At 38.2% G+C, this 9,336-nt stretch overlaps 1 long non-coding RNA gene across 2 annotated transcripts; it reads right to left on the bottom strand.

Moving 5' to 3' along the window:
• Positions 1-289: 289 nt before the first annotated feature.
• LOC137102865 (uncharacterized) lies at positions 290-5,458 on the bottom strand. Of its 2 annotated transcripts, none has more exons than XR_010911291.1 (4): positions 5,313-5,458; positions 2,626-2,750; positions 2,254-2,394; positions 290-1,995 (listed from the first exon to the last, which is right to left on the bottom strand). It is a non-coding gene; the product is annotated as an uncharacterized lncRNA (long non-coding RNA). The 2 variants fall into 2 exon arrangements; XR_010911293.1 differs by having other exon boundaries at positions 5,344-5,454.
• Positions 5,459-9,336: the final 3,878 nt, after the last annotated feature.

The raw sequence follows: 9,336 nt of genomic DNA, 5'->3' as shown, positions 1-9,336 counted from the left end.
TGCATAGTTCATCAACACTACACTTGCTGTCTCCTAGAGTCTGTGACATGTTGATTTGGGCTGCACACAAGTGAGCATTAACATTTTTATTATCATGACCTTTAGTTTTAGGAGCGTTGCATCTTTCACAGTGATCTGTCTCAGAGTCTCTTCCAGCTAGAGAGGAGCAGAGTTGTAAGGGAACAAAGAAGCAGAAAGAGGGCACACAAATAACTGATGATTACACTAAAAGTAGGTAAACCGGAGTCTGAGATGAGACTTTATGGAAAAAAAAACTACTCAGACAATATTGTGCTGCCAAAGCAGAAGTTTTACTGTGGCGGTGCCATGAAACAATGAACAGTACAGAAATAGACATGACCTTTTACATCAAACAAATATGCAGTGCTTTATATTGCTTAATATTAAACAATATGAAAGTTTCAGGACCATTGGACTTTTGCATTACAATGGTTACAATTGATCAACAACCAGATGTATTGAGTTACACCAGCTTAATCACATTCATAAAGCTGCAGTGTGTTGAAAAGAAAAAACATAAGAAAATGTGAAATTACACTGACTTTTCTGAAAATCACAAAGAAAAGAAATGCATTGTGGCTTATCAGTCAAAATTAAAAGGATAAATAAAAACAAGGGATTTAAAGCTTCACTTATCTTTTCTGTCAGTTTTACTGTTTGGATTCAGCTTTTCTTAGCTGACACAATGAAAACTTGAAATAAAAAAACTGTGAAATCTAAAATCTGGACTTTTGTCTGGAAGTGTAAAACAAGTGCAGCAGTAAAAAGAAGTGCAGTGGGAGTCACGAGTGTCAACAAGTTGATACCTGTGAATCCCACATGCCTTGTTTCAATTTTACAACCAATTTACTAAATATTCCATATTTAAAAAAGGTCCACTTTACAGGGCGGCAGTGGCTCACTTGGTAGAGTGGCTGCCTACCCACCATAGGGTTGGAGGTTCCGAGCCCGTTAGAAATTGGGGAGGGTCGCATCAGGGCATCCGATCTAATAACGGTGCCAAATCAACATGCAGACAAATGTCCGCTGTGGCAACCTTGAACTCACGGGAAAAGCCAAAAGGACAAAAAAATAAAAACATTTAAAAAGGTCCACTTTAACAATTTTCTACTTGCTTGCTACTACATGATTCTAATTTAGGGAGTAAATGTGTATTATCATTTTTAAACTTCTGTCTGCTTGTCCTCCAGGTGACATCACCCTATAGATTACTGCCAGGTTAATCAGTTCAGATGATGCAGTCTGATTGCTCTGACTCTGAAGGTTGTAGTGTTGGTCAACATGCTACTCCACAACACCTCCAGACAATGTCATCTGGAGGAGTTTTCAGCTAGAAGCAAAGAGATATTTCATAAAAGAGAAGGCAGAGAAAAGAATATCATTCATATAGAACATGTGTAGATGGATTAGTAACCAGGCCTACTGAGAACAAGCCTGGGGTTCAAGGTTTAAAAGTTACCTTTTAAATGGGACTTCGCTTGAACGGTCACTGCCATTAAATACTATAACTGATGCATTGACCCCAAGACTCATAATTAGTCCTAAACCTTTATCCAGGCATCATTTGCATGTCTGTTTCATGCAGAATGCTATTCTGATAATAACTTCTGTTTGGGTACTGATGGACTCTTTCATACTTAGTACATCACAGTTTATCCGAGTAGTGTTTTACTGAATAATACTATAGTGCAGTGAAAACCCACGAAAGATAGAAAAAACTAGACTAATGGACAGAAAGGGATCAGGAGAAGACACTCAGACAAAAACTAATCTCATCCATCTGCACAGGTCGGATTTCACAGAGGAAATGGGTTTCTTTCGCTCTTCGTCCTTCATTGATTCTTCTTTCTCTTCAGCTCTCAGCGTTTTCCATCACTCCCACCTTTCCCTTCCCTTTACATGGATGGAAAATAAAGCAGCAGGCTGCATTTCTTCTGAAGACACCAGTATTTTTTTTCTATGGTGGAAAACACTCTGGAGCATAAAAAAAGAACAAAAACAGCTTTCTTTCAGTGAACAAAGATGCTTTGCGATAATTAAGTTTGACTGTTTTGTCCTGGGTTAAAAATAAATGCCTAGTTTTGACTGTAACACACTGGAATGTGTGTCCTCACCACCACTAATGATCATTATTTTACTGTTTGAGTGCAATGTTGTCAAAAAGCTCCTTTTGTATTACTAATTTATTAGTGCTCAGCCAAAGCCTGGAGATAAAGTTGGTGGAATTCTCACCGGAGTAGATGACACTGAGTTCACCGATTTCTTCCTGAACTCTTAGGAGGAGGACGTCCTGCAAAATTTCCTGCTGCTGCTCCTCGTCTTCCACCCCGAGAAGCTCCAGGTGATGATTCTTTAATCTGAGCAAAGCACGGCCTGGAAATTCATTCACAAAGTAAGTGTGTGTGAAACATTAAATGGAAGTTCTCAAACCGATGAAAACCAAAGTCAGGGCTGAATTTAACCATTAACATGACCCCCTCCCCTCCAATCCTTTAAAAATACTTTTAAATCAAATTCCATCCAAAGTTGCAGATTAAAGTCAAAATCTAACACTGATCTAACCCTCATGCATGTACAGATAAATGAATTTAAGTATGCAATGACCTGATACAGCGTGTTTAATGATGGCTTTATGGAGTCTGCTCATGTGCGATGGATATTGTTCCTGCACCCACACCAACACTTCTTCCACCGACCAGGATGACACTGGCTTTGACAGGCCCATCGCCCTGCAAACACATCAGCAAACGACCAGAAAAGACAAATAAAATAATAATTTAAAGCTACAATATGCAACTTACACATAGTTTGTGGATGTGTGGTTTTACAGAACTCATTATTGGTGGAAGGCTTTACGTTTCTCCTCAGACTCTACCGGTACATGTGAAAGCACAGTCCCAGGTCGCTTGACTTGCGTCTTACTTGACTGGTTTAGTGTTTAGAGTCTAAAAACTATAACCATCTAATAAAAACCCATAAGACCCACTCATCATCAAATCCCTTATTTTGTCTGACGAACGCCAAAAAAATCCCAGGATATTCATAAAACAAATAGAGAAGCACAAAATCCTCACATTTGATAAGAATATTTTTCACATATTTTGACCTAAAGAGTAACTGAATGATTATTTCTTATAATTATTATGCGTTTACCCATCAAATGTAAGCGCTACTTAAATACATAAAAATAAAATGTAATATTCGACTGATATTTGATGCTTTGGATTAAATCCTTAGAGCCTTCACGCGTGATGTCACCTACTTACTGAGTATAAGACCATTTTCCTGTGATTAGTTCAACAAGCTCCTGAACAGTACGACAAATAGCTGAGCATGGCTGAAAGGTGAAAAACAGTCAGAGGTCAAAAAGTTCTGCTGTTTTCTATTAATAAATAAATAAAAAAAACTGGCTTCTATGCCTCCAGTTTGCTTTCCTCTCAGGCATATCCTCTAGGGTTGCACTGCTATAGGGCGAAAACCGCTAAACTGTTGACGTGACCTTTTCAGCAGGCCAGTCTACTTATTGGGTTATAAATATAAGAATGTAATTTCCTGTGTTAATTAAGGGGGTTGCATGATTGGCCAGAGCTGTAACGAGGTCCCAGAGGAGTAGCTGACATACAGGGAGGAAAGACCTTTACAGAGAGGCAGTGGAAACCTCCCTTCAGAGCCAGGGAGAGCTGAGGGTAAAGAAAATCTTAATGCTGTCTATAATGTTGGTTTTATGCCTGATGACAAAGGTTTCCTAAAGGAAATGGCTGCAAACTGAGCCCCAAAGGGTCTATATCAGCTGGGAGTAAAGTGACTGTATATACAGCTTGTCTTATTTCCTCAGAACCATTTAATTTAGGGCACACTGCCCTGTGCAGTAAACCAAGGCTTGTAAACAAAAGTAATATGCAGTAACAAGAATAGTGGAAAATTGGCTTTTTGTACCATTCAGTGATTGTGTGATAGAATTTTATATTCTACCAGTCCATCCCCATTTAACTGCAATGTATTAATTACGTTTATTCCAAATTATAAACCTGAAATCCATGTGTCCAAGACTGTGAACAAACTAATCTCACAGAAATATTTCTCTTCCTCCAGCGTGACGTCTTCTTCACTTACCGCAACGCTCCACTTTTCTTAATATCTGTTCCTGCTGCCGCTTTCTGCTTGTAGATTGACAGTTTTATTAAACTTCAGGCTAGGTAAAGACGTTGAAGTTAGACAGTCGTTTGTTTAACTTGTAAACTTGATTTCATTCCTTTCAAAAGGCAGTGACTTAAATTTAAAGGTTTAAAGCTTTGTAATGGCTTTTTAAAAATGAAAACACTTTCACCACCCAAAGCTTAAGGCCAGTGTGTCAGATGGATGTTTTTTTTCCTCTACACCTGAATGCAACATGAGTGTTGACATGCTGCCACCCCAGCAGGTAATAAAGTGTGGGTATTTGCATTTCCATCTTTTTTTACATGTTGGGTAAGAATGAGTCAACGTCAAGACAATCCCCCTGTAATATTTTGAAATGAATACTAGTTGTCTACTCCCACAAGAAAATAACTAAACATTCACATCCTCCTACACACACACACACACACACACACACACACACACACACACACACACACACACACACACACACACACACACAAAGCCTTAAAGAAGCTGATCTGTAGCTCGATTTCAGTATTTAATCTGTGTATTGATTATTGTCATTTGGCACATTGAACCCAACAGAGCTACAGGCTGAATGCAGGTTCAGAGTTACAGGCTGGAGTCAACCTTTATGCATCACAAGATCTAATCCTACCACCTTGTGGAGCCTTGTTGAAGTACATCGATACTTTATGGAGTCTTAAAAACGCAGCATTTTCTAAGTTGTAAACTGTAGAAGGGTCTTGGTCGCTGATGAACACTCCTCATTATTAGCAGGATGCAGTCACACTTTGATGTATAAGTTTGGCCTAGTTCAGATTGATTGATTCTTTTAGAAAATAGCTAAACACAGTTCATCATTTTTTTTTTTGAGATTGTGCAGAGTTTTCCATATTATTGTACGCATTAGCCATCAATTCATTTAAAACTACTTCTGCAGTTTTTAAGAAAGGCTAAAACCGAATTGAAACACTTCGCTGCTTCCTGATAAAAGCTGCTTCTTTGCGCTGGTAAATTCATACTAACTAAAACTTATTAAAATTGAACAGAGTTTGGTGGATGGCACTGCGAACAAAACAACAGTCTGTACACAACCCAAACATGTACAACACAGTTTCTCAAACAACATTAAAGTTGCAAATTCTTACTGTTAATAAATAATGGCGTCCGTGTCTGTACCTGTTCAGGCCCTGGAAGTACTACTTCCTCAGGTACCACACTCTTCCTCCTTCAGCTCCACCCAACATGAAGCAGACACATCCTCCTTCTGCTCTCTGTTGTGATGCTTTCAAGTGCTGTTTGAAATGTTGCCATCTCCTTGGCGCACTCAGAAACGAATAAGTCAAATTTAGCTTGAGTAAAAAAGTCATCATAAAATAAACAAGCGGCCACAAACATCACTAGTGAGTTATGCCTTCATACATTTTTATGTGGAGCCAGGACATTTTGAATTTAATTGGATTTTCAAATGGAAAATTTAAAGATTGATGCCTATGAAACTATAATTGCCGAACTCCCTTTTGCTTCTAATTAATTTTTTAAAGAATTTTTTTGTCACATTTTAAAATTGCAGAAGGTTAATAACACAGGAAATGGACTTACTTGCCTGTGATAAAGAACCTCACTCATTCATGGTCTCAGCATATTCATGTATGCAAATATCTAATTTAACAATAAGGTAAGTGGCATTAATATATGATGTAATACAATGAAGAACAAAGTAATGAAAGTAATGATTGTAAAATACAGAAACCTATATAAAATGAGACCCATACACAATAATCTTGCTGGGATCTGACCCCCCACTGTACCTCATTCACCTGCAAACACATGATGAACACAGCCAATTGAATGAATGCTGATTATCTCCATATTTAGCGTTTTTTTAAGTCAAAAACACAAGATAATAAATCTAGATACAAATATTTTTATCTAATTATCAGCACGTTAGCCTGAATTACCAAGCACAGAGCTCAGAACAGTATCAGCTGCTTCACCACAAGGTTGTGCTGTCTCGCCTCAATTTGAGAATCGTCACATCTTGATATCAAAATCTACACTCATATTCAGCCTGCCGACTAATTGTCAAAATGGATTATTTCCATCTCATCCACTGCATTCAGAGTTTAATGTCGAGTCCTTTAGCGACCCCTTTAGGCCACTGACCAGAACCAAAAACATTCTTTTCTACTCTTTACCGTGACTACGGTGAATTCAAACATTTGTCCGATGTACTCTGTTTTGGATGTTGTCCATGTCTTTGTGTTACTCAACTGCTGCACATAATCGTTTGGGGACAATCGTTATTCTTCTGTCTATGGTTCGTCAAGAGACAGATTTACGATGGGTTCCTGAAAGCATCATCATTTACCATTATCAGATTAGGCTTAAAAACAATGAATGGCCTTTATTCTCCTCCGCGAGTATCCGACTCGCTCACATATCTATTAAATCACACAAACTGTGTCCTCAGTCCTACTTGTACTTTAGTACTGGCATCCAACAGAGGGCAGCAGTGTTCATCAGGTGCAGCAACCTTTTAGTATCTTCTCAGCTTCTCAGCATCGACGGTCACATGACGATGTTGTAGCTATTTTATTCCAAATGTTTGAGCTTGTTCTCCACTGCAGAGCTGTTGGCTGAGTCTGATAGAGAGAGAGAGAGAGAGAGAGAGAGAGAGAGTGTGTGTGTGTGTGTGTGTGTGTGTGTGTGTGTGTGTGTGTAAGAGAGAGAGAGAGAGAGAGAGAGAGAGAGTGTGTGCGTGTGTGTGTGTGCGCGCCTGTTTTCAGCTGTATATCAAAAGCCTGAGAAGCAGGCAGTGGGGTTTGCTAGGCGGCGTTGAGAATCCATTCCTTGTGCCTCCCTCCTCATTTCAGAGCTCTGTATTTCCAAGAAATGATTCTTTGACTTTGACACTGATGTTGTCACTGAAAGAGTTCTTGACAATTTCTGCACTTCTAAAGTAAAAAGAAGTAAAATGCAAAAACAAACCATGCAAACATTTTTATATTGGAAGGAGACCAAAACCTGCATAGAGTGAATAGAAATGAAACCTTAGGCTGCAGTTCTATGTATCTGAAGCAATTTAGTGAAATCCGAACCTTAAAATGTTTGCAATTTTACACTACTTACCAAAGCAGTGGTACTGTGAACACCTAATGGGGTAATGTAAAGGATTCTATATCAGTCCACCTTATTCTATTCATAATTATTTTTTTCTATGCCCCGAATTACTGTTAAATGTTTAAGACAAAGCATATGTTGTGGATGTGTTTAAGATAGACAAATGTTTTAACATTAAGGTAAAAAATACCAAAAGAGGCTGAAGCTCAATATAAAGTCAATGTTACTTGATATTGTTTACTTTGATTGTATAGGTTTATTAAAGGTTTGTATTTACCAGTAAATGTTCACTTTGTTGGTTTGGCAGCTACTTCTCTTTTTTTCGTTGCATTTGTTTACTCTCATCTACAGATGTTTCAGTGATGAATATATTCTCCTCTTGGGGGAGCATCAACTCAATAAGTGCATAGCATTTGTAAACAATATGTCATCCACCAACACGCAAATTCTGACCATATACGGATAGGTTGAAGACACATTTTGCATATTTGACGTGACCCCTCCACATTAAAACTATCTACCTTATTTAAAGAATATCGACATCCATGTTTAAGCCATGACCATATAAAGGAAAAAACACATTTGAAAGCAGCACACGCTAACATGAAGCATCAGCAATGTGTTGTACTGTATCTATCCAGCTGTTCGATGCTGGTAAATATTGAGACTTGTACAACTAATGAATATATATCATTGACACATATTTTATACTTGCATGGTTTTTCCTATAACACACGGACATTGGTACTCTTGCACTCTGACTGTTCTGATATGCACCATTGGACACATTTCTCCTAAAATGTTACTACTGTACAATATAGTCAACTGTGTTATAATGGTGTGCTGCAATGTGACTACCCCTACACATGATTCCAGGGTAGATTTCCTACAGAAAACCTCATGTTAGTGTAGTCAATTTAAATATGATCTGTGATCTTGAAAACCCCAGAATTACTTCCACATTTTACTGCTGTTAACTCAGACAAAAAAAGATGGGCTTCAGTTACAAGAATGCACAGGCCTATAAGGTAGCTGTAATTAAACCACTACTGAAAAAATCCTGTCTTGACCCAGGTGTTTTAGCCAATTACAGACCAATATCCAATCTCCCCTTTATTTCTAAAATCCTTGAAAAAGTAGTTGCAAAACAATTATGCGACCACCTGTACAGGAATCATTTCTGTGAAGACTTTCAGTCAGGATTTAGAGTTGCTTGTTCACAACTTACATGTCTTTTAGACCCTGTCCCGACCAAATTGCTTAAAGATGTTTTACCTTTATCAGACAAGATCATATTAGATTTGATCAATCTATCTTTAGAAACTTGCTATGTACCAAAGACTATCTACCTTATTTAAAGCATATCGACATCCATGTTTAAGCCACGACCATATAAAGGAAAAAACACATTTGAAAGCAGCACAGTTGCAGTTTTAGCAAAGTTGCTGTAATCAAACCTCTACTTAGGTCTACTTAAGTTTTGAATTAGCCAGTGGGGCGAGTGATTTGTCTAATCAGCCTCACTGATCAAATCACCATTATTAAGGCTCTTTGCTTTGTTTCATAGACCTGCTCTGACATCCAAAACATACAGTATCAATAGGCCCCCTGTTGCTGCCCTGCATAGTGCTTTGCCTGACCCGCCGATAGCAACCAGGTAACATGTAACCAGGAAGAACCGAGCCTCTAATGTTCTTTGAAGACCGCTTTCACAACTGAGCTGCCTACAGTTGACCCCAAAATACCTTTGTGTAGGTGCATGGATGCATGATTTGGGTCTTATATTTTTATTTTTTATTTTTATGTTGGGTTTAAGACATGAATCAGTGGAAAATATTACATTTTCAATAGACAAAGCACAAGTATGAAGCTGAAATGTGAGACAGTGATGGGAGGAGGGAGGCCTGTGTCAACTACAGTAACTGTAGTGGTTAAAATTTGATCCATTATAAACCCCTCCCAAAAGCAAATGATTAACAAATATGAATACTAAATTATGCAAATGGTGACTGTGAATTATGCCCCGTATATTTAAGGAGACGGCTTCTA

The sequence above is a fragment of the Channa argus genome, chromosome 17 (genome assembly GCF_033026475.1).
Source record: "Channa argus isolate prfri chromosome 17, Channa argus male v1.0, whole genome shotgun sequence".
In the NCBI taxonomy this organism is placed as follows: Eukaryota; Metazoa; Chordata; class Actinopteri; order Anabantiformes; family Channidae; genus Channa; species Channa argus.
The sequence above is the reverse complement of the archived record's forward strand: the minus strand, read 5'-3'. Positions and strand labels throughout refer to the sequence as shown.